This window comes from Lissotriton helveticus, chromosome 7 (assembly GCF_964261635.1).
Source record: "Lissotriton helveticus chromosome 7, aLisHel1.1, whole genome shotgun sequence".
NCBI classification, from domain to species: Eukaryota; Metazoa; Chordata; class Amphibia; order Caudata; family Salamandridae; genus Lissotriton; species Lissotriton helveticus.
This window is the reverse complement of record NC_136068.1, coordinates 942,658,115-942,683,358: the sequence shown is the minus strand read 5'-3', so window position 1 is coordinate 942,683,358 and position 25,244 is coordinate 942,658,115.

The window sequence follows — 25,244 nt, the reverse complement described above, 5'->3', positions numbered from 1 at the left end:
GTTCATGATTTTGGGCAGTTGTGGTCTCAGAGAGGTTACATGACCTCCTCTGGTTCGCCTATTCGAAATGGAGAATTTGTGCGATTACTGTTAGAAGCGTTACAAGGTCCAGCTGAAATCGCAATCGTTAAATGTGTAGCCCACACTAAGAATGCCGATTTTGTGTCACAAGGTAATAGATATGCAGATGAAGTTGTCCGCTATTGTGCGGAGCAAGGATATTCTTTCACGGAGGTGGAAGTAGGTGGGGTTCAGGAAAAGACCGAATTAAACATGATGTTAGAAACAGTAGATACTTGGGAGGATTTGAAAAACATGCAAGAGAACGCACCTGATTCTGAGAAAAAAGCATGGGAAACAGCAGGTTGTGTGAAAAGTGAAATGGATTTCTGGGTTTCAGCAGATGGAAGAGCAGTGTTACCTGAGGAATTAGTGAGTCCAATGGCACGACAGATACATGGTCCAGTACACCTAGGAAGAGATGCCATGCTGAGGGTATTCAGGCAGACTTGGTATTGCCCTAAGTTTAGGATTGCAGCAGAAGCAGTGTGTAGGAGATGTGTCACATGTCAGCAACTGAACGTAGGGAAAAGAACACCGGTTACAATGAGTCACATTGGGAGGTCTGGGGGGCCTTTCAACAGAATGCAATTAGATTTTATTGAAATGCCAAAAAGCAACCACCTCAGGTATGTTCTGGTGGTTGTATGCATTTTTTCCAGATGAGTCGAAGCATACCCTACACGCAGGTGCGACACACTCACAGTAGCAAAGTTGTTGCTTAGAGAGTTGATCCCGCGCTACGGGGTGCCAAACTCCCTGGAATCAGATCGAGGAACTCATTTTAACAGTGAAGTTGTGAAAATGCTTTGCTCTGCATTGAACATTGATCAGAAGTTGCACTGTAGCTATCGACCAGAGGCTTCAGGTATCCTGGAGCAGATTAACAGCACGCTGAAGTCCCGAATAGCCAAAGTATGTTCATCGACTTCCTTAAGTTGGCCTGATGCTCTGCCTTTGGTACTCATGAGTATGCGTAGCACACCAGACAGGAGGACAGGTCTCTCTCCGCATGAGATCCTGACGGGGAGGGCAATGAGACTTCCAACTGTCCCAACCACTGCTTTGTTGAACATTACAGATGACCTAATCCTGGATTACTGCAAGGGACTGTCTCACGCCATTCATTCTGTGTCCCTCCAGGTGCAGGCTGCTGAGGTTCCATCTTCCAGAGACCTATGTCATGATCTGTGCCCAGGAGATTGGGTGCTGTTGAAGAAGCATGTCCGGAAGAACTGCCTAGACGTGCGCTGGAAGGGGCCCTACCAGGTCATCCTTACCACGAATACCGCTGTGAAGTGCGGAGGGCTGCCAAATTGGATCCACGCTTCCCATACTCGAAGAGTTCCAGCACCCCTAGAAGAAACAGCTCCTCTCGCAGATGAAGATTCAGTTGTGGACGGTGGGCCACTAGAGGGGACCAGTCAAGCTGTGGGGGTGTCTGAGGAAGTTGGGAGCGCTACAGAACCAGAAGAAGAAGGACAGAACGGCAGTGAAACTGAAGTTGCCACAGAAGGAGAAAGCTGCTGTGAAAACAACTCAGACACAGAACAAGTCCAGAGTGATCAAGAACAGAGTGAGAGGACAAGAAATAGGAGAACCAGGTGTGGAGCAGCTACTTGGCCTGAAAGGAAAAAGAGGCCAAGCTTGAAGCCAGCTCGAGAAGAAACTCTTGCTCCTATATCCGAAGACTCGGATCTGGACGAAGGTGTGCAAGGGCAGGAACAGGAAGGTCCAAGGAGATCAAGGAGGGTGCGAGTGCCTTGCAGAAGATACTCTACTCCTGAGTGGACCTACCTCGCTACAGATGTCCGAAGCACGCAGAACTGGGAGGGTGAGGCAAGTGACCCTGACCAGAACTGACCCTATCATAACAGTGGAAATAGAGTTGCTGATACCAGGATTGGAGGTCGAAGGATTGCTGACTCTCAATATTGTCTATCCTCCTCTCCTGAGTGGAATAAGAGACTTGGTCTTAAACACGGTAGAATTTCCGGTTTGTTGTTCAAGGAGTCCAATACTCGAGGAGCTCCTTCTTCGTTTAGAAATACTAGAAGGTGTGATGAGAGTCGTTGGAACACGTATAATTCCAGATTGCTAAAGACTTTGTAAATAAATTAATGAAGAGATAACCTAGCGCCGAGTGGAAGAAGAAACTAGGGGCTTCCATTTAATGGACGGAGAAGGGCTAGGGTTGTCTGTTGCTATAGAACACAAAGACTGATCTTGCGGAGAAGATTATCAGCTTCCAGGTGTGGTTCGACAAGAGACATTGTGCGGTGAAAGAAATTTGGAACTACACTGTTTGAGATCATGGAGGCTGGCAACCCGAACCGCAGGGCCAAATGTATAATAGGCACACTTTTAGTGGGAGTGGTTTTTCTTATAGCTTTAGTGGTTACAATATCATATGTAGTGGGACATGAAAACGAAGAGAAAGCAACAACAAAACTAAAGATTACATCGACACTGAAACCTACTATTGCTAGTAAAAAGGGGGACAATGCAGAGAAAGACAAAGCTTTACTAGCAGCTGAGACTCGTAGGTTACATATAGATGAATCACAGGGGAACTTTAAATCGAATGCATATGCTAAATTGTTATACGAATATGTTGATGCTATGGAGGCCAAAAATTGTTACATCTGTATGAGACTACCAGCCTCTGTAGACGAAGGTATCAGATACCATCATCTTCCATTGACTTATGGAATCACATGTAGTTTGTTGCTGAGCATATTTTATGAAAGAGATGGGTTCGAGTACTATTTCTCGAACTTTGACTCAGTGTTACCAGAAGTTCCAAATTACAAACATTTAAATAAATGGGATTATTATAAGAGTGAGGACAGATTACAGAAATTGTTCCTTCCTTGGAAAACATTAGATACTTCACATGCTCGAAGAAATAACATGACTTGTAAAGTGTCAGAAATTGAGAAAAAGTTTGTAGGGCAGGTGGATGATCGATACAGGAGACAAAAGATTTTAAAATCTTCAGGTCAATGGAAAACAGATTGGACCGAAGAAGAAAGGGCACATCAAAGAAAGGGTAGCAATGGTCCAATAGCTCTGGATAGAGAAAAAAGGGGGAAACTGTGCATACACAGAAGTGAAACTTATTACGAGAATGTGTTTGTGGGAAAAGTAAGTTGTGAACATGCTTTCCAATTAGAATACTATTCGAAAGATTTCTTGAAGGAAATGCAGGTGATCCCAAATGTATATTTTGTCTGTGGGAGAAATGCATACGTGAAACTACCAGATAATTGGTATGGGTCATGTTATTTGGCAATTGTCTTTCCCAAAATATACCATGCTGAGGATTTGAAGATCATAGAGGAAGGAACACCAGCTAGAGGAAGAAGGGATGTAAGCGCTGAGGAGGTAGTTGGAGACGTATTTGGATGCTATGTTTCCTATTTTAGGGATAGCATTAAATGATGTTAAGATTAGAAGATTGGCAACAGTTGTAGATAGGTTGTCCGCCAGTACTGCTAGATCACTAATGCTGGTGGAAGGAGAGATGCAATCGATAAGGGCAATGGTTCTTCAGAACCGACTTGCTCTAGATGTTCTGTTAGCAAAAGAGGGAGGAGTCTGTAAGGCTTTGAAGGTCCAGGAATGTTGCACTTACATTCCAGACAATTCAAAACCGTTGGAGAAGTACATTCGAAACATTACTGAAATACACCATGAAATAGAGGATTTGACAAAGGTAATAGTGTGGGAAAAGGTAGGTCAAGGAATGGGTAAAGTTGGAGGTTGGTTTGCCAACCTAGGAAAGAATATCATTTGGTACATACTGAAACCTATTATCATAATAGTGATTTGTATAATCACCTTGTGGGGATTGGTGCGGCTGTATCAATGGTATAGATCAAACAAGTTGCAAAGAACCATGAGAAGACAAGAGAGGAGATTGACTGCAATGCAGGATAATCAGTACCGGAGTCTAAAGGCTCTAGAGACGATGAAACGAGGGGGTACTGAAACGACTTCAGTCTGACTCAGTCCATACCTCAGGGATGTTGTTTTGAGGGTGATGACTACTGAAAGTCATCAAAGGGGGGATTGAGAGAGCGCAAATTAGGAAAAACTGTAGAAGTGCACCATATTTACAAGCATGTTGTATTAGTTTAGTAAACAGCATATAAGAGTGTCGAAATTATAGAGTGAAGGTACATAAATGTGTTTAATTAGAATAGAATACTTATATAGAGTGTGAAAAGCTAAATGTAGAGGTGTTCAGAGATGTTAGAATGATGTTGAAATTTCATGTTATGTGGCTGTTGTAAAGGAAAATGTAATTCTGCTAAACGTAGAAATGTGTAGGCCACATGGCAGTTCACAAAGAGTACAAGAAGCTGATGCATTTCCACATGATCTGGATTTTAATGTTATTATGATTCAAGTATTACTGAACTTAGGACTGATATATGTGTTTTTAGACGTTCATATAATCACTGTGTGTAATAAGTTAGAATATTGTTTAAACTAAAGAAATTAAATGTTTTACAGAGTGCATAGGTCCGTCTCATGGAGTCCTGTCAGGCCTGCATAGATAAAGTCATTTCTTTTGATCTATATGTGCTCGTTAGAGAAAAGTCGTGCTAGACACTAACTGTGAATTCTGTTACATGGTTTACGACTTAGAGATATGGTGGAGGCCGGAATTTGGGGCCCACAGTACAAATGTCTGTTTGCAGGTGCGAGGAGGTTTTAATCAGGAAAGTGATGAATAGACTTTTGTTCAAGAGAGCCAGGCACAGGCCTGGAGGAGTCTTCAGGAATTTCCTGGGGGTACCGTCTTGCCGGAGAGGAGCCTGGGAAGCAAGGTCAACGCTAACGATGGGCTTAGAAGGAGTACCAGCATGGAAGTTGCCACCAGAACCAACACCACGTGAGGGGCGTCTCTAGGGGGCGTTTCTAATGTAAATGTGATTTTGTATTAGGGACAGCACCCCTGGGTGGAGGCAAGGCAGATGACCTGAGGAACCTAAGAGAGCGGATGGGTAGGCAGATAGGGAACTGCGAGACTTCGACTTTGAAACAAGGACTAAGGGAAGTGTGTGATCTTCTTTGGAAGTCACCGCTGCTGACACCTTTTTAGGTTAAGATCTTGCTAAGTAGGGATGTCATTTAGTCTAGTGTAGGGACAGTCTAACCTGATTTCTTTCCTTTCTGTAAATGTCTCATAAGCTACAGCTTGTGTTCATCCTTGTAACTTTGCTAATTCTAGAATTGGTTTTGGTGATATTCTTTTGCTGACTAAGAGCATTTAGAAAATTCATGTTTGTATTGATACCCGTATATCTTTTGAATCTTATTTTGAGATGTTTGTATCTCCAGTTAAGTTTGGCTTTGTAATAAACTTTTAAAACTTTTAAGCTTCAGTGGTTCTTTAGAGTGGAGTAAGTCTTTAACTGATTAACCTAGTAGTGGATTGCCTTTTACTCAATGACAGGTACCAACGGTTTAGTCGACCTGAGTTGGGATCTAGATCTATAACTATAGACTAGAAATCCCGCGTTAACAATAGACTATTTAAGAATATGATGGGTGACAGATGTTGGTGAAGGCAGAATAAGAGGGTGTAACATGGATTTCTCACTAACCACTGTCCTCCATATTACATCCCAGCATTCACCTTTTCAAGTGCACACCCAGTTCTGCATTTCTCCATGACACCTGAAGAGTAGGCATGCTTTTCTCTTACCTCAATTCAGAAGCAGGAACATTATCAGTGACACGACTGAGGAGATGGAAAACCTCACACTTTGAAGAAAGATGGGCCCCCAACTGTAAGTCCCTCCTTTCTACACCCACCCACTCTCGGCCACTCCACTCTATGACACTATACTCTACTCCACTCTACGATACTCTACTCCACTATATGCCACTCCACTCTCCAACATTCTATTCCACTCTAAGCCAACCTATGCCACTCAACTTTATGACACTCTATATAACTTCACTCTATGCCAGCGTACTCCACCCTATGCCCCTCTACTCTTTGCCACTGTATGCCACTCCACTCGGACCCCTCTCAACAACACTCTACACCTGTTTATTCAACTTTACGCCTCACCACTCTACACCCCTCCACTTTATGCTCCTCTCCTCTTTGACAATCTACGCCACTCTATGCCACTCCACGCCACTGTATGCCACTCCACTCTATTCCATTCTATTCAATTCTACAATACACTACTCCACTCTGCAGCACTCTACTCCTCCACTCTATGCAATTCCCTCTATGACACTCCACACCACTTTACCCCACTCTACACCATTCAACTCTATGCCACTCTACTCTAAGACACTCCACTCCTTGACACTCTACTCTACAACACTTTTACCGCCCTACAACCCTCTACTCTGTGGCACTCTACTCCACTTTACTCCACTACTACACTCTACACCACTCCACTATATGCTACTCTATGCCACTCCCTTCTTTGACACTCTACTCCACCCTATGCCTCCCCATTCTACACCCCTCCACTCTACGACACTACTCCACTCTGTATCACTCAATGCCACTCCACTCTATCTACGACACTTTACTCCACTGTATGCTATGACACTCAACTCTATTCTGTTGGATTCCACCGGCCCAAACACTGCAGGAACGTAGTATGGCCCAATCCACTACCCTGACTCAAATGTCACTCATAAGATATATAACCATGAGACAACACCGGAGCCCAGGACAGGGGGTGGGAAAACAAAACAAGGGAAAGAGACGTCAGAAAGGCTTCACCCCAACCTGGACTGCAGACCAAAACTTGCCACCACCTCCACGCTTCTGTACTTGTTTTCAAGACAGGATTGGCCTCTGGAGGTCCTGGTAGCAGGAAGAACAAACGTTTCTGCACAAGCTGCTTCTTGGTCCAGGGGAGATTCCGATAAAGCACTCCTTTCTCAGGGATTACAAAACGGGTTTTAGGGGGAAAAAGCCTTGCTAAGGGCATAAAAAAAAACCTAGAGACAATCCTTATGCTAAATATAGGGGCCAGGGACGAGTAGGACACGAACAAAACAAAACACTGCTTCCGGCACTAATCGCGCTCTTCTGTTTCTGCAGCGCGTCGGAAAGCGACCAAGCAGCCCATAACGATGAGGACTGGATACACAAGATGCGGAAGCCGAGCACGCTACTCGTCTTCCACGCAGCGTCTTCCAAGATGATCCTGTTGTGTCTCCGGAGAAGTCCCAAAGCCACGCTTCTTTTCCGGGTAAGTGTCCGAGGGGGCTGGAGCCCCAGCAGTCCCTCGTCAATCCAAAACGAACAGCAAAACGAGTTCCAAGGACAAAGTCCAAAAGTTAGGTTAAGGAGATACAAAAATAAAGGGGACAGGGATCGGATGAAAGCACCATGAAACTAGAACCAAAAAAGAGGGAAAAACTGGAAAGGGAACACGAGCCCGTGAACCCAACAAAGCGGGATTTAGAAACAACAACCCAGAACCTGGAACCCAATACTACAAGATACCAAGCACTGGTTCATGGGCAGGGACAGTCTTAAATATCCGGCAAGGCAGGTCATGTGATGGCAAAGCATGGCCATAGAAAGCGGACTGGACCAGCTTCCTAACATATGACACTTCATTATACATCACTTCACTCTCCACCACTCCCTTCTACGACACTCCAGTCTACATCACTCTACTCTTCAATATTCAACTCTATTCCATTCCACTATTTGCCACTCTACTCCACTTTATGCCTCTCCACTCTATGACACCATACTCCACTCTGCACAACTTTCTCTAATCCACTATACTACAATCTATGCCACTCCACTGTGCTCCACAACACACTACTCCACTCTACTCCACTATGCAACTATACACCACTCTACTGTATGCCACTTTAAGCCACTTTAATCCGTTCAATACCCCTCCACTCTATGACAATCTACTTCTCTCTATGACCGTCCACTCTACATGCCTCCACTCTATGGCACTCCACTCCACAACACTCCACTCCATGACACACTACTCCACTCTTCGCCACTCCACTCTACGGCACCCCACTCCGCGCCATTTTCTCAATGTCACTAACTTTGAAGCATGCTCAACAGCAGCCACAGTAGGGTGAAACATGACTAAAACACAGTGGTAAAGCCAATAGCTCTTGCATAGGCGAGACTTACCAGCTTTGTCAATGCTTGTTGACTTTTGTGGCCTGCTTGGGTCAACAGCTCATGATGCACTGATGGACAGATGGTACCCTAAAGGCGTTCCCCTTCAAGAGGAGAGGGTGATCAGTGTTCCCTTCACCTCGCTATGTGAACATTGACGGTTTACGACAATTAAATCACTGACAAAGTAGCCAAGAACCTTTGACCCATTGCAGAAATGTGTTTACTACCAAAAAGTTGGATCCTTCACATCACCTGTGTGTATGTTGTTCTTGTGGGTTGTAATATGTATGCTGTGTTTGTTTGTGATATGTTTGGGTGTGTATCCAATTGGGTTCTGTGTCTGGAGGGAGTGATTGCAGCTCCAGATGGAGTTTCCTCTTAAAACTATCTTTTTGAAGTGGACAACATGCATATAGCTCTTCTACTAAAAGACGCTTAGCTTCTTTGGCTGAGTTGGAGAACCCACATTAAGGACCTGCCTGAGCTCTGCTTGAGGACAAAGGACTCATCCATTCTAATTTGGCTGCCAGAGCAGACAAATCTCCCAACCTGCCAAGTAACACGTGCACCTGCTCAGGATCTGTGAACTGTGCCTAGGTATAAGCACCTCCTCATGTCCATCTAAGCACTTCCCTTATGTGCTGTGCTCGAAATTGAAAATAGGGAAGACCCTGCAAAGGCCATCTGGATTGTGTCCTTGTAGTCCACATCCGAAATGACCATTTGCTGCTGCTTCATATCTGGGGAATGTGTACAGTGTATATGATGGCTACAAAATATAATTTACTACATAATATAGTTTTGCACAACAAGCACCAGACTGATATCTCACTAGTGTAGATCCGAGCTGCATAACAAACTGTGTTTTTAGAGACAGTTTTTTATATTCACTTTGGAATTCCAAATGAGCCCTGAGATAAGAACTTATTGAAACAGAACAGGCCCATAGCTCTGTGAATGGGGCTACTTTATAAATGATATTGCCACTGACCAGCGGATTACTTGCACCATGAGCATTGATTGCTTTTGCCCCAATAAACCCTCTTGGGGATCCTGTATTTAGTGACCTTGGTACTTTGTGGGAAGGGGGTGTCGGTACCTGATGGGGGTAAGGATGATTCTCTATGAGAAAGAGTGGTTGCAGGGTACCGGAGATTGATGTAATACATGAAGTTGGGGATCTAGATATGTTGTGGTCTAGTTTTATTTTTTATTTTCTTATATTGCTCATATTTGAATTTCTATGGCTTGTGATTGATTTTGTTTTACCTAATATACTGACTTTTTAATCTGTTCAAAGGTCAACAGATACAGAGTTTATTGATTTTAAGTGGTGTAATGTGGTTCTGGCCGTGGAGTAGAAGTATAAGAGTTGTCAAGGATGAACCTAAGAGAGGTTTTAGATTTTTCTAGCTGGTACATTTCCTGAGATACTGTACTAGGATATTAGTCTGTACTCTGGTTTTCTACATAGAACTGCTAGACCTGCAACATTGAAAAATAGCTTTTGGGTGCCAGTCACTATAAGGACATTGTTAAAAGTTTTTTATGTGTACAAATTTAGATGACAAATTAGTTGTGGAACTAAGTGCTTTTGATGGTGCATATGGTTGGAACAGATTAACTAATACAATTGCACTTGAAGCAATTTCATAAGGTTGATTAGAAGTGTGAATGATAATGTACTATAGGTAGACCACATTTTTATGCAAGACTCCATTTTAATAGAATGGATGAGGTTCCTGATTCTCAGCTCCTCTTGCTCCTGTCATTTCCCCCTTCCAATCACAGACATGCTGTGATTCTTTTCGCTTCACAGCATCCGCTGAGTACACAGTGCATTGACATAAAAGAGTAATTGTATTAGAAAGCATGTATTGTGAATGAGATTTCTATGTTTTGTACCTGAAATATCATTATGAAGGATTTCCTCTGGAAGTTCTGACTCAGGCGTGAAGAAGAACATAATTCTATGAACCATTGTTCGAGAAATTAGAAATTAGAAATGTTGTGCATCTCTAGAGTGTAGTTGCTGAGGAAACAAGTAGACAATTTCTCGTACTTTAAGAAATGAGTTAGTTTCAAGACATTTTAATTATGACAAGGCTGTTTTTGAATTGCCACTGTGACCAAAAATGATCATACAATGCTGAGACTGCAGTTTTAGTAATTGTTATACATAAATTGTATATAAACCCCCCTGATTTTAAAGGTTTGGAAGGGACCTCTCATTTTCCTCCTGAGACTCTGTCTGATTATTTCGAGACTTTCTTTTCCTTCCTTAGGATACTCTCAGTACTTTTTAGTTTGACACGTAGAATCTGGAGAGATTTAATTGCCTAAATAGAGATTTTATTATGATTTGTGACTCTGTATCTGAGCCAAATATGCCTTTTTTATTAAAATGTGTATAATAAATCTTTTTAAACTCTCCTTTGATCTAGAACCCAGTTAATAAATAGTTCCAACTTCTATTCTGATTTTTACTCTGCTAAATTATTAGTTCATTGATGGGGAGGGTAGTCTTAAGTCACTAGATCAACAAGATATCCTGGAGATAAAAAATACCTAAGGTTAAAATCGGGGGGGGGGCATAAGATATTGGGGTTCAGATTCAGAAAATTATTGGTGTTCAACTTTAATTCCCAGACTGAAAGAGAATACCGTTTTTTTTTACTTTCTGGTGTCGGAGCTTCCTGGGAAGTGTCTAGCTGGTTTAGGTGTGCGTTCCTGAACGGATATAGAGTGTTAATATGAATATGGAGACATTGATTTTGTGAATGTGCATTGCAGTATGAGTTTGTGATCATTGATTTATTTTTCTGTATTGAGTTCCACGGCTATCTGATGATGATCATGGGTTCATTTGGCAGGTTGATTACTACTGGATTGATGTATTCATATTTTTAAACACGTTTGAAGATTATTTTGTTATAGGATAACATTGATTTGGTATTTTAATTCATTGTAAATCCATGATCTTGACATATTGATTATATGTCTGTATTGTGATGTGTATATTTGTAGAGTAAGGCATCGCACATAGGGACTTTAAATTAACAATTATTTTTTTGGACTTGATAGTTTAACTTGAGTTATTGTGCTTGTCATGAGTGACCCAGAGAGCGTTGGGTGGGGTGCCTTCGGAGATAGGTTTCTGCTTGTCAGAGTTTGCCTAGTGAAACTTTTTAAAGGTTGTTGTGGTCTGTTCTGTTATTCTTTCTATTTTTTATTTTTTATTTTCTTGTATTGCTCATATTTGAATTTCTATGGCTTGTGATTGATTTTGTTTTACCTAATATACTGACTTTTTAATCTGTTCAAAGGTCAACAGACAGAGAGTTTATTGATTTTAAGTATGCATAAAACCAAGAACAAACATAAAAGAAGTTCCATTGGAAATGGCAAATCTAGCATTATTTGTTGATGGTTCTTGTCTAAGAGACTAGTATGGAGGACAAACGCTGCCTATACAGTATGCTCTGTCTTGGAGATGCTTGAAGAGTCCTCCTTACTACATATGAAATTGGCACAAGTAGCAGAATTGATTACCTTAACAAAAGGTTGATGCTTCTCAGAAAATTTGAATGTGACAATCATAGACTGTATGTTTTGGTATTGTTCATGATTATGGACAGGCATGGTCACAAGCGGTATTTATGACATCTTCTGAAGCTCCAATTAAAAACAGTTTGTATACGTTGGCTTTGTTTGGAGCAATTCAGAGATCAAAAGAAGTATCCATTGTTAAGTGCATAGACAACAAGGCTGACAACGACATGGATAAATTAGGAAACATATATGCTGGGGGGCGTGGCAAAGTCAGCGGCCAAGATGGCCGCACAGCATTGAAGCTCTGGGATCAGCACCCTCTATCGCTGTCCCTGGCCACCCACTGGTAATTGATGTGCCTTCTAATGCCTCACTAGGGATGTGTGGGGATTTCCTGTCCTGCTGATGTTTCATCGGCCTACCCTGGATTGGCAGAGTGCTAGTGGCCTTGCCGCTGTGGCCTGATGTGGTCAGGGAGGCCCCACAGAGACAGGGTCCATTAGTGAGCATGAGGAAGGGGCAGCGGCATGCATAACCTGCATTGGATCTAAGGACCCCTGGGGTCTGACTCCTCTGTAGCCTGGTACTTTTACTGGCCGAGTGAAGGTTGCTGGGGCTGTGGGTCTGTTGCTTTGGACACACGGGCATTTACCTGTCTCCCCCTGCATGGCGCTGCCATTGATGTTTACTGCATGGCCCTGCTGCGTACCACAGCTCGTCTCCTGCAGCCCATGCCCTCCCCAAGATACCAATGGTGGCTTCCCCATCCTTAGCTACTGTGCGGGGGGGGGTGCCTGTTCAGAAATTGTCACTAGATGTACATGGGCCTCGGCGCAGGCCTGACAAACGACATTGTTTCCCATGGCTAAACAAAGAGCTGCTGCCTAGTGCCAGATGAGAAGTTGGCATTTGGCCTGACTGTCCTTGGGTATTGTTGCTGCCTTTAACCTTGCTACTCGCCCCCACTGGGACTCCTGATTACCTGCTGCCTGCATTGTGTATCACTGGAGATGCCTGAGGTACTGTTATCCCTCTTCCGTGTACATGTATTGTCCATTTGGTGCATGGTGGCACCCATAGTCCTCCAGAACCTTGAACTTACTCATCTTCATTACTCTGCCACTCCATAGCACTGCACATAGCTTTTGCAGATTGTTGACTACCACTGCGTGATAGGTGGCCCTACAACACCTTCCACAGCAGGCCCTGGTGGGTCATTGTTGCTCAGCAATCGCCTGTTTGCTGGACTGCCGTTTGGGGTTCACCCTGGTATGCCACTTCCTTTGCCCACTGCCTAGAATTTCTATTTGCCATATTGTAACCCAATACCCAGATAGTACAATGGGCGTGGCGAACCCAAGCAGAGGCAGCTATCCTTTGAGTATGCAAGGACCCTGCAGCAACAGCCCTCCCCTCAGACACTGACACACCAAATGAGGAGAAGTGTCTAATTCTTCCTTCGAGGGCAGTGCTGCCATCACGGCTGAATTGTGTGCTGGCTTTCTGGCCATTGTCACACATTTTGATAGTCTAGCCAGCCTCTTCGACCCCTTGGTTGAGCGTCTTGACTGTCACGCTACACGGCTGTACAGCGCAGAGCACAGAATCTCGGAGATAGAGAACAGGAATGTGGGTAAGACCAATGCTGCTAATAATGAAGACTTAGAAGCTCGCTTGCGCTGCAGCAATCTCTGGATTGCAGGGTTAGCAAAAACCACTATCATGGGGTGTGCTGATGTGTTTGTGGAAAACGTACTGGTGGAGCTCTTTGGTAGTACCGCTTTCAAAGAAACTTTTCTTGTGGAAAGGGCCCCTATACCACTTGGCCCTTGTCTTAACCCAGGAGCACCCTCGAACCCTATCATTGCTCTGTTACTCAACTACCTATCGTTCCCATTTTTACACCTGCTGTCCAGGAGTCACAGAACAAATTTGCAGACGTAAAACACATCCTGCAGAAACGAGGCCTCAAATACAACATGATGTAACCTTCCTGTCTGCACTTCAAACTGGATGGGCGACATCACATATTTCAGGCACATGCTGACCCTCTTCAGTTCTGTAAACAGCACAAATTGCATTTGGCATTGCCTGGGCATACTCCACCTCGCAGCTTCCTGTCGGCTACCTCCTTGGGATCTCAACACACTCCGCCGCCTTGAATGACCTTCTACAGCCATTCTGACTAGATTGCTGCTTTCCTGTAATGCCTTGCATATTGCTTCCACTGAAACTCTTTCCCCTTGTGTGCACTCAGGAAGCGAATTGCCAGTTTGGCACAGACTTACTTACCTTCCATACCCACTATGCAGTTGGGCGATGTTTCCATGAGCGTCATCACGCCCCTGTGGTAGACACCACCATGTTTTCTTACCTGATGTGTTTTGGGGTTGTCAGGATTCACCAGGAAGTTGTTCTGGTGTGGGTGGAGTGTGGTAGTTATTCTGTTTTGTTCTGTTTTCATTAAATTGCTACACAGGATTTCTTGCTCCATGACATTCCTGCAGCAGCCTCTTCCGCATGCACTATATTTCCTTCAAACTATATGATGCACCACACTGATACAGATCGGGGTCTATAGCAACCATTCATGAAATGGAACATTAGGGGCAGCAGAAACCCAAGGAAAAGGAAACAAGTACTCTCCTAGTTGATTTGAAATGGGGTAAAGTTAGCCTTCTTTTAGGAGACACACCTCTGTCCTCACACGGACTGCAAATTTACTGCAAATTTGCTGCAACATGGGGCCCGACCATTTCTTTGCTCACTACAGCTCCTACTCTCATGGAGTCTGATTCTTATCCACAGGAGTAGCCTCTTTGTGTGCCGCAAATGTATAGCTGACCCTGCAGGTGGATACCTGCTGGTATTGGGCATGTTGGCAGTTAGGGACTGGGAGGTGCTTCTTGTGCCTGTATATGCTCCAAGCATTGACCCCCCCAGAACTTTACCATGAACTATCCGCACTCATGGGCCGCTCCCAGACTGACTATCTCTTCATGGGATGTGACTTCAAAATCACATGTAATCCTTCCCTAGACACAACTTGTTCAACTACATCCTTGAAACCCCACTCGCTACAGACGCTTGCTTATATTCTTGATACAGTCTAAATTACAGACGTTTGGCGTTCTTGTAACCCCCACACAACCTATGGACCAACATTTACCACTGGTACGCAGCCACGGTACGTGCAGGTAACAGCGGTGGGGCCGCGTGGGGGTATTTCAAGGGATTATGCAGAGGAAAAATTAATTATTTATTTAATTTTCCCTTGGCATCGTCCCTCAAACCCCCCCCCCCCACACACACAGCCACACCACTGTTGCCTGCACGGACCGCGCCTGCTGGTACATCTCTCATGTGGGCTTGTTATGGCTTAATGACATCACACATCAACCGGGTACCTTTTCTGACCATGCCCAGATGAAGGCAACTTTTATCTCCACATGGCATGACCACTCTGTTAGGATATGGCGCTTTCATGAATCTGCATTGCATGAAAAGGCTTTCTGGTCGCAAATCCACGATGCAAGTAGAGGGGAAACTGCATGATATTGATGAGATGGACCTGACTAACATGCAACTCCCCCACCTGTATGACCGGTCCACATTACTGCATGAATTTCGTGACCTGGTGGAGCAAGAGGTGGCTTATCTGGGAAAACACACGAATATGGTGGGGGAGAGTGCCCTGGTCACACACTGGTGTAGTGGAGTACCTAAATTCCCAATAGGCTCTGCGCATTGGAATAATATATCCTATAGATTAGACCTAGTACTGAGGTCAATTAGGTCTCTATCGAATATACTAAACTTAATAGTGAGTGCCAGCTAGCTCAGAGGTCACTAGAAACTTTCTCCAATTCACAAGAAGGGATTAGTTTCTGACAACCACATGAACATGATAACATTGTTTCCCAAGAATACGAAATATATCTCTAGAGTCGCAAAAACAATAGATAAGTATTGACTCAGTCAATCGTGCATGCATCGTTTCAACAGAGTTTTGTAGAGAAATAGATAGACGGGCGTTTTCAATAAAAAGGTTTATTGAACAGTCTTCTTTCTTATACAAGAGAAGTGAACTGCTACAATCGTTAAGCAGACTGCAAAGTATAATGCGTACAGCGAGAATAGTATTATAAAATAATACTGCAAAAGCATTGCATGGTTTCTAAGCCATATAAAAATACATACATAAATAACATTGACTAAAATACTCAACTGGTGCTTCTAAATAATCCAACCCCAATGTACCTAACCTAAGTCTAGTACGCGGGAAGAAGTAAGTATTGTGTAGCATGGGTTTAGTTGTTTTTGCCAAGAATCTACCAAAGGTTTCTCTAGGTTCTAATCAGCTCCATACCTTGGTTTAGAATGAAGGAGGTCTGGTATCTCTGTCTCAGGACTCGATTTCCCAGCACCCCGCAAGGGGAGCTTGGAAACACTGGAGCTGGATTCTCGGCGAGAGTAGGGCAGCCTCTTGATCAGTGCGTCAGCTGGAGTGTCGGCTTCCTTTGGGACTTGCTGTAGCGAGCTGCGTCGGGCAAGTAGATAGTCGAACTGCTCCGAACCACCGTAGTTTGCCATAGCAAGTGAAGGTATATTTATACCTTGAAGGTGTTTAGGAATACCATAGATTGACGTAAAGAAGGGCATAATAACGTCAGGAAAGAACCCCTAGGCAATAGTTGTTCTTTGCAAAGTACATGAGTTCTTGGACAAATCAATATTCAAGCAAGGGGAAGTTCCCTAACTGCTTAAGCCGATTTCCCAAGAAATCGTTGTGACGGGTGAAAGTAGCCATGCCTGTATTTGGTCTGCATGGGCTATGTCTAAATAAGGGATTGATTTCTATGCCTATATAAGGGCATGAAACGGGATAATTCACTCGGAGCTCTAAACGCCACACAACACCCACTCGACGTTATTATGTACGACATTACTAGGTTCAAAAAACATTAAAACATATGTAAACATGATTTGTCAAAACCCACCCAAAATACATAAAGATGCATTGGTACTGGTTGTACACGGAAAGCATTTGTGCTGTATGCATTTAAAGCATTGTTTAATTCAAAGCATATAGATGACATATGAAAATGCTTTCTGAATGAATCATGTAAATACAGTTATGAAATAGGTCTTAATTACAGAAGAAAAGGTCGTGAACATTCCATGGCAGATTATATAAACTGTTTGAATGTGGACAAGGTCAAATATTGTCTCTTGGAAGTTTTTCAAAGAATTCTAGTTCTCTATGAATAATTCTACTTTGAGCAGATTACTTTGGGCCAAAAAATAAAAAATAAAAATTTTGGAAAAACAAAAGCTTGATCATAGACAAAATAAAGTTCCGAAGTTAGAACTCTGTTTTGAAAAAATGAAGGTCGAATTCACAGTTTCTCTGAACACTGTGTGCCAATTTAAGAGTCAGTGTTAATGTTTGGAGAAAACATCAAATCTTCTAAGTCTAAAAAGAATTAGTCTACCATTGTAGGTGAAAGTTGGATTACCTAGTTAAGAAGATTAATTGCACAAAGATGGGAAGCATCGCCGTCAGCATTGGTCGAATTGGATGGTACCTGTGTGCCGCTTTCCTCTCGTACCTCACCGTCAGCATTTTGCATCTGTGAGATCTCAATGAATGCCGTCATCAGAATTGGTAGCCGCTGGGGACAACACAGCGCATGGGCCTTTATCGGGTCCAGCAAAGCATCAACATCCGTTGGCATGACTGATAGGAGTGTGAGACAAATGTCTAACACACATTCTTCTCCACATAGCAGGCATCGTAGAACAGTTAAGATGCAATCTTGCCAGATTGGTCTGAATGACATAAACCATGTGGTATTTAATTCTCTTAAACGAGTTAATCCCAAAATTTGGATTATGCGCTCACGACACTTCATCGCCAGAAGATTGTTTTCCATGGTGATCTGGTATCGCTTGTGATTTGGCTTGCCATATCGGAGCAAAAGGAGCAAAAATAGTATCCCTGCTGCGAGTCCCAAAACGAGAGGTAGTCTGCCAAACACAGAGTGCACGAAGTTTGGAAAAATTCCTAGGACTGCTTCAAAAGGTGCTAACAGTCCAGTAAAAAACGTCTTAAATACATATACAATACCACTCGTATCAGACATCTTTAGGATATGACCTAACATTTCTGAGATATGTACGGGGCAGTTTGTAGTTAATAGGGTGTGTATCTCTGCAGAAGTCCTTGCGACTTGCAGATCATAGGTTTCTTTGGACGAGGTCAATGGCACAGTTTTCTTGTAAAAGAATGGCTTTCATTCTGTTCAAAGTATCAATTTGTATAGAAGAGATGTTCAGTGAAGGTCATAACGGCGACTCCCGGTCTGTCTTGGCTTTCGGAAACAATAATTTCATACAGCAAGTGACCCTGGCGGACACAGTTATGAGATAGACTAAACCTGGCAACATGCCACAGCAGCTGTGATCATTCAACATAATGTAACTTCCATTAGAAAGTTGCCTACAAATTGGATCAATCACTGCAGCTGGTAAACCTTGCAGGTGGCAGGACAAGTTGTTTGAGGAACCATCGAAGGTCCCGTGTAAGTTTATACCCTGACATAGGAGAGAACCGCTTAGTGCGTTTTCACAATTATTGCCACTAAGAAACACTTCTTTCCCCCCACTCCAACATCTGTGTGTATAAGGTAATTCCCAGGATGTCTTGATGTATTCTTTACCCAACCTTTCATATAGGCATGCTGGTATACGTTTTAAGCAATACTGAAAATAGAAAATTGTAACAGGCAGAGTGATTATACTGTGTATTATCCATTCAATGGCTGTTTTTTCAGCAACTGTAAATGGCAATCTTTCCAGTTTTTCAATTCTTAGCAACGTATAGTCTGCTCCCCTCTGCGCCAATTTTATTTGTTTATCTGTGAGATTAAATTCAGAAAACAATGACATTGTGTTGATTAAACGCCAAGACACAAAGCCTGAACAAAGGTTTTGTAATGTCAAGCCTAATAGCATTATAGAACGCAAATGCTACTGACCATGTTGCAACATGACCAAGTCCTGTCCAATATGTCTATGGCAGAGGATACTATGCTGTCCAAAGAATATATTCTGGATGACAGAGTTGTTAACCCATTGTCAACTACAGAGAGAGATTTCTCTAAAGTAATACGATCAGTTTCTCGTATTCGCTCTGCAGTCTCTGCTTGCGTAATCTTCCATGCTTCATTATATAGCGCATAGATATCGGCGTATATAAAACGTTTATGACGCGGTTTTTTAGGTCCTTGTAAGAAGTCCCTCAGGTCAGCGCCATCTTTAAGTAAAGATAAGTGTTGTTTTACTTCATTTAGTGTGGACTTGTGTAGACATTCAAGGCACAGTTTCCACACACTGTATGATGTTAATATCCCTGGATGCTGTCTTTGAACATATCCTGGTTCTGGCCTAGTGAATGTGAACCCTTATTCAGGAATCAATCTTGACAGTTGTTTGTGTCTGTGGGCCAGATTAACCATTTTTTCCAACCAGGATCTGTTCTGTTGTGAAGCAAAATAGTATGTACGTCGACCACCCCCTCTGAAGTGTTATTACTATCAGGTGTAGGCGTAGGTAGGGACTGTTTGTTTTAATCTTTTATCTTGGCTAACCCAAGACATGATGTCTTTTGGACAGTGTCATTCAAAAACATTATTTGCTCTGGGATGATGCAGGCTCTAAACAAAGCTTCTAATCCCTGCTCCTGTCAGCCCTTTGTGCCCTGACAGTTTTTGTCTCAATGGCGTCTCTCCAAAAGTCAAAACCTAATGTGTACAGCTGAACATAAAAGGCCGCAGAACAAATCTGCTTTGTATTTGTCAACATACTTTTCATTCCTGTCTTATTAACATTTTTAAAGTAAAATGATTCTGGATTTGAACCATTATACCCAGAAAAGTATGGAAATTTGCAATGAAATGTTTTTGAGCTACCCTTTGGTGGCGTAGGACAATGTTCCCATTGGTTATAAGTTAATACATTTCTAGGATTTGCAGATTTATGCAACAAATTATGACCATAGTGATTAAAACAATACATTTGTTCATAATCTGATGAACCTTCTAAGTATTCATGATCTGTAAACTTTGCAGACATTTATAAGTCTGACATCATATTATTAACAGTCTCAAAGTCCCAATCATCAGAAAAGGTACTAGATGAAACAAAGTCACTCAAGGAAATCTTGAATTGGTGTGGAATCTTCAACAGCTCCGCCGGACCAAAAATGTCATACAGTTCTGTCCCAAGCTATACCACCAGGTATAGGAACGGCTGTGATGTTCACTGATGATAAGTCTCTTTGTTCATGATGAGATGATTTGTGTGGCTTGAGGAGTAAGTTGATGTTCTTGCTTGCTGTGCCCTTTTAAACATATCTTCCATTTATCATCATTCCCAAAGTAAAAACAAGAGTCAACCAAATTAGAAGAAGAAGTGCACCCAAGACAATCCAAAGTTCAATCCATCGTTGGGCTAGATAAGTCTTTTCCAATTGATGAAAAAGTTCTGTTTCTTGTTCTTTGAAAGTTCTTTTAGCTGGCGTTGTTTCAGGTTCACTGTGATCCTCGGAAAACATATCAAAGTTAATGAAATAGTCAGAGGCAGTTCTGTCAATTGTAGGGATTGCATCAGGATTGGTGAAATCGCTGGAACCACTTGATCACTTGCTACATTTGTATAGTCAGTTGCTATTTCATTGTAGACAGGCATTTCTTGACGAACTGTTATTTGGATCTCAAGAGGTACAAGTTCCACGGCTTTGTTGCATAGTCCTTCTTTTCGCACTGCAGATTCTTCAAAGGTGATGAGCCTCTCAGTTTGTACCTCTTGGATAGTAGCCAGATTCGGACGTCTGCTATCTTTGGAGTCCACTTGGCCTACTACTTATGATCGGCCACATGATGTGGTTTGACCAGGTCGATGGACACAATCCTGTTCTCTTTTTTAACAGCAAAGGGCGGCAGTAATACTGTTCTTGATCCGTGGATGGCTACGACAGGTAGTGGTTGTCCGTAAGATGGCCCAAATTCCTGCTTGTCCGCGATCTTTTCTCTGACTAGATCCCCAATCTTTGGAATCCAGACAGGTCTTGCTGGGATGGATGGTTTCTCCTCATAGGTTGTTGGCTCCAGGAGTACATTACTTTGTCTGGATCTTATTTCATTTAAGTCCTGCAAAACAGAGAAACGATCTTTGATATCAAACGGTTTTTGTTCCACCACTGAAGTGTGACAATCGAGGTCCTGCACAATCATTCTAGTTCCAAAAAGGATTTCATATGGAGTGATACATCCTAGAGAACTTTTTGTCAGATTGTTAAGACTACGTTGGACACTTACTAGATGTTTGACCCACCGTCACCAGAGCCTAGTACCCTAGCTGTCATAGATTGCTTTATGTCCCTTTTTTTTCTCTCCACTACCGAATTTCCCTCAGGATGGAATGGACTAGAATACCGAAATGCAACGCCCATGTTGGCCATGGCCTCTTTGTAAGCTCGAGTGCTAAACGCAGGACCCTGTTCAAAATGTAGCATGCCGACTGCGTATGTGCCAATAAAGACTCGCAAATCTTTGTTAACAGTTCGAGCATCAGTCGAGCGCTGAGGCCACATCCAAATTAATCTTGAGCACAAATCCACTGCGACCATGATATATTTATAGTTACCATCCCTCTGTAAGGGACCGCAGTGATCCAGGTAAACACAAGCTAATGGTTTGTCTGAAATCAATAGGGGCGTCTGCGCAGGAGGTTTCACTGTAGAGACTTTCATCTTTTGGCAGATTTCACATTCCAAAACATAGTTTCTGGTTTGTTTCCTCATGCGCCGCCACCAGCATCTCTGTTTTAATAATGATACTGTAGCGGAAACACCTGCGTTTGCAGAAGCGAGCCCTTCATGTGCTGCTAAGATTAGTCCTAATCGATGTTCTATGTTTGGAATTACTCTATCCCCCACTCCAGGGATTCGAGCAAACAGAACATTATTTGCATCAGTTATGTATGAGTATTTGGGTGCAAAGCCTTTTGGTAATGTTTTACCACTGTCTTTGCTTGAAGCATTGACAGCTTGCATTATTTCACCATCTATTTTCGGCTTTGAACGAGTGATTGCAGCTACGGAAGTCATTTGCACAGTTGCCTTTGCAGCTTCATCAGCCAATGAATTCTCTGCAACGTGAACGCCATCACGTTGATGACTCAGTGTACGGATCACATGAGCTTTTTGTAGTTCTTGTCGTAACTGAACTTCTTGTTCTGTTCCCAAAGCAATTTATGCTTGATCGTGCCTCCTTTTGCATATTTGTAACCATTGTCATTCCAGTTCTGCAAGTATTCATTGTAAGACTGAACGCAATAATACAAATCGCACACTATGAGTGTGGGGCATTGGCGATCAGTATTTTCAAGCGCCATCTTGAATGCTTGTAGTTCAGCTCGCTGAGCTGTACAATCTCCTAGAGATTGAGTTTTAATGACCATTGGTCGGAATTTGCCTTCTCGCCAGCGACCTTTAACGATCGCGCACGCAGCACTTTAAGCTTGTTTACCCTCAATAGAGGGCTGTGCTGATCCGTCAGTATAAATGATACATTCATACTGTACTAGAGGCAGAAATTCAGTAGGCAGAGGACATTCTTGTTCATATTGTAGAAATTCTTGAGTTTTCAAATAAGGGTCGAAAACGTATTCAACGTCTATACAGCAAGAGAATTAACCCGTTGTATCCATCTCAGATGTAAAGTCTTAGCATTTGGAATGCTTGCTTTCGTCACTGCCTCTAAGGCAGGTAAAGGAGTAACCACCATTATGCGCTTACCCTTTGCGAGGGCTCTCTCTTTTGGTACTGCAGTTTGAAACGCTGTCAGAATTTTTTCTGTAGAAGTGAATTTCATTTCTGCTTGTGTGTAAAGTGTGATTTGTAAGCTGTTGGTACTTTTTCTCCTTCATTAAAGGTTAAGTAAGTGAATCAGCATCTTCCTGGGATGATTCGGATCACTAAGTTGCGTACGTTTAAGCGGTTTTGCAAATGTTTTGTGCCAACATGTCCATTTGGACTGAACGCAAAATTTCTGCGTGTTTTTGAGTCCAATTAATTTGTTTGGAATCTGGTTTGAATAATTCGTAGAGAGGTTTAACCCTTTCTGCGTAACTTAGAATGTAAGTTCTACCGAAATTTAGGAAACCTAGAATCGACTGTAAGTTTTTCAGCGTTTTTCGGAGGTTGGAGCACCGCACATTTCTCTAGAAAGTTTGCTGCCAGGCTTTTGCCTTCACTTGATAACTCATATCCTAGAAAAAGGACGTTGAGGGGGGTAATTCTCGATTTCTTAAAATTGAATTTATACCCTTCAGAGGCGAATCCATAAATAATGATATTCACTCTGTTCAAGTGCCTATCCAAGTCATCGTCTGTTAGATAGAATTCATCTACATATGATAACGTCTCATCATCATAGGTTTGTAGTAACTCTGTTACTCTGGCTGAAAATAACCCTGGTCTATTCTTGAATCCCTGGGGGAGACGACAGAATTGACGCTGTGTCTCCATGATTGAGAAAGTGCAATGTTTTGACAGAAGAAACCGTTTGAAATATCTAATGTGGTTTTATATTTTTTACGCACAATGTTATTCATTACTAGACGATATGTATTGTCTGGTTTGGAGACAGGAAGCAAAGGATTGTTCATGGACTTGGTGCATGTTTCAATCACCCCCTGGTATTCAAGTTGATCTAATATCTCCCTGACCTGTTTTTTAAGCTTCTTGCTTAACTGGGTACTGCCTTTGTGCAGTTGGTTGAGTTTTTAACTGGATTTTATGTTGAGGAGAATCCTCATCCCATCCTACATGATTTTTATATATTGCAGGAGCCTGGGCTACTGCCCATTTCCTGGCATAGGTATATTTTTTATGAAATGGAATATGATTGGAGAAAGCCGGCATAATGATATTTTGGCCATGTGGGCACTCCCTGACAAATTCAGGTGGCCAGTCTTGTTCAGCTAAAAGAATGTCATAACCCTCAGAGAGCTTCTTCCAAAAGAGTGCTCTTATTTTTCTAGTTATATCCCCCTCCATCCGGAGTGTTACTTCATATAACTTATGTGGGACACTAACCCTGGTATCTGCATTTTCAACTTAGATGTACTGATTCAAGTCCACTGTCTTCAGATGATCCTTCAAGCTCTTGTGAGCTATGGTGACTTCTGCTGCGCTGTCCAACATCGTCTGAGCCCATTCCCCATTCTTGAGTTGTGTCCTCAAGATCCCCGGCATGTCTGATTTTTAGACCTGCAACTTTCTTTTTGGTGAATTGAGTTTTCTTATTTTTTGGAACGTGTTGATCGTCTTTGGACTTCACACGTTCTTCTTTTTGTTCTGACTGTCCTCTTCTTTCTGGTTTCTGTGAGGAAGTCTGAAAGTTACGAGAGGAACGTGTATCAGTATCTTGATATCTATCAGGTTTTCTCAAATTATCCCTATTCCTGAGTTTAAGCCTCCTTTCAGAGGGCTCCTTTTGAGGAGACCTACCTCGGGATTGAGAATGCTTCTCTTTAGAAGTTTGTTTAGTGTTCTCCCACTTCTTTTTGGGAGGAGTAGGAGTGTTTTTAATAAAGACCTTTTCAGGAATTTCAGTCAGTTGGGGTTTCACTGGTTTACCACCCAAACTGTCTCTACCTACTTCTTCATGGGATATTTCAATTATTCTGGCCAGTTCATATGGTTGCTCAGTCACATCAAATTCTCTTACCTTTTGGCGGATCGCCATGGATGCTGCTTCACCTTTAATATTAGCTAATATTATCGTGGAGACCTTTTTGAAATCTTTCAGTTATTTCATACCTAGATTTAGTTATACAACAAAAAGAGAACCAGGGGTCTTTTGGAGGAGCCAGGTCTAACAGATCCTACTCTAGGCATAACTGCTACTAAATCAGTTGAAGGTGCCAAATCACCATACAGCCTATAGATATCAAAGGTACATACTAGTGCAACTAAATCAAGAGCCCAAGTGGTTGTCAGTGAGACTCACAAGAGAGTTGATAATAGATTCCCATCAAATTTCTTGCGATGATCTATATTCTCATCTGGTCATCCAAGGTCATGGGGTGGTCTGTCTCTTGATCATTGAGACCATATCCACACCCAATCGCTAAAAAGTCTCAGTGAGTCAAACCCACACACACTGTGCTGACCATGAGATAGATGAAAAAGTATGGGAATGTGTGCAGTGCAAAAATAATGATAATGTGGTGATATAAAATAGAGTGGTGAAAACAGAAGTAAGTACGTTTTATTCAAATGGTTTTTTCACTCTCTAATTAAAACCAAGAACAGTGCAAATAAAGGTGGAAAACCAAAACAAATATCGACTGCCCCAAAGAAGGCCAACATGTTTCAGCCACTAGGAAAAAGAGGTTCCAAAGGCTTTCT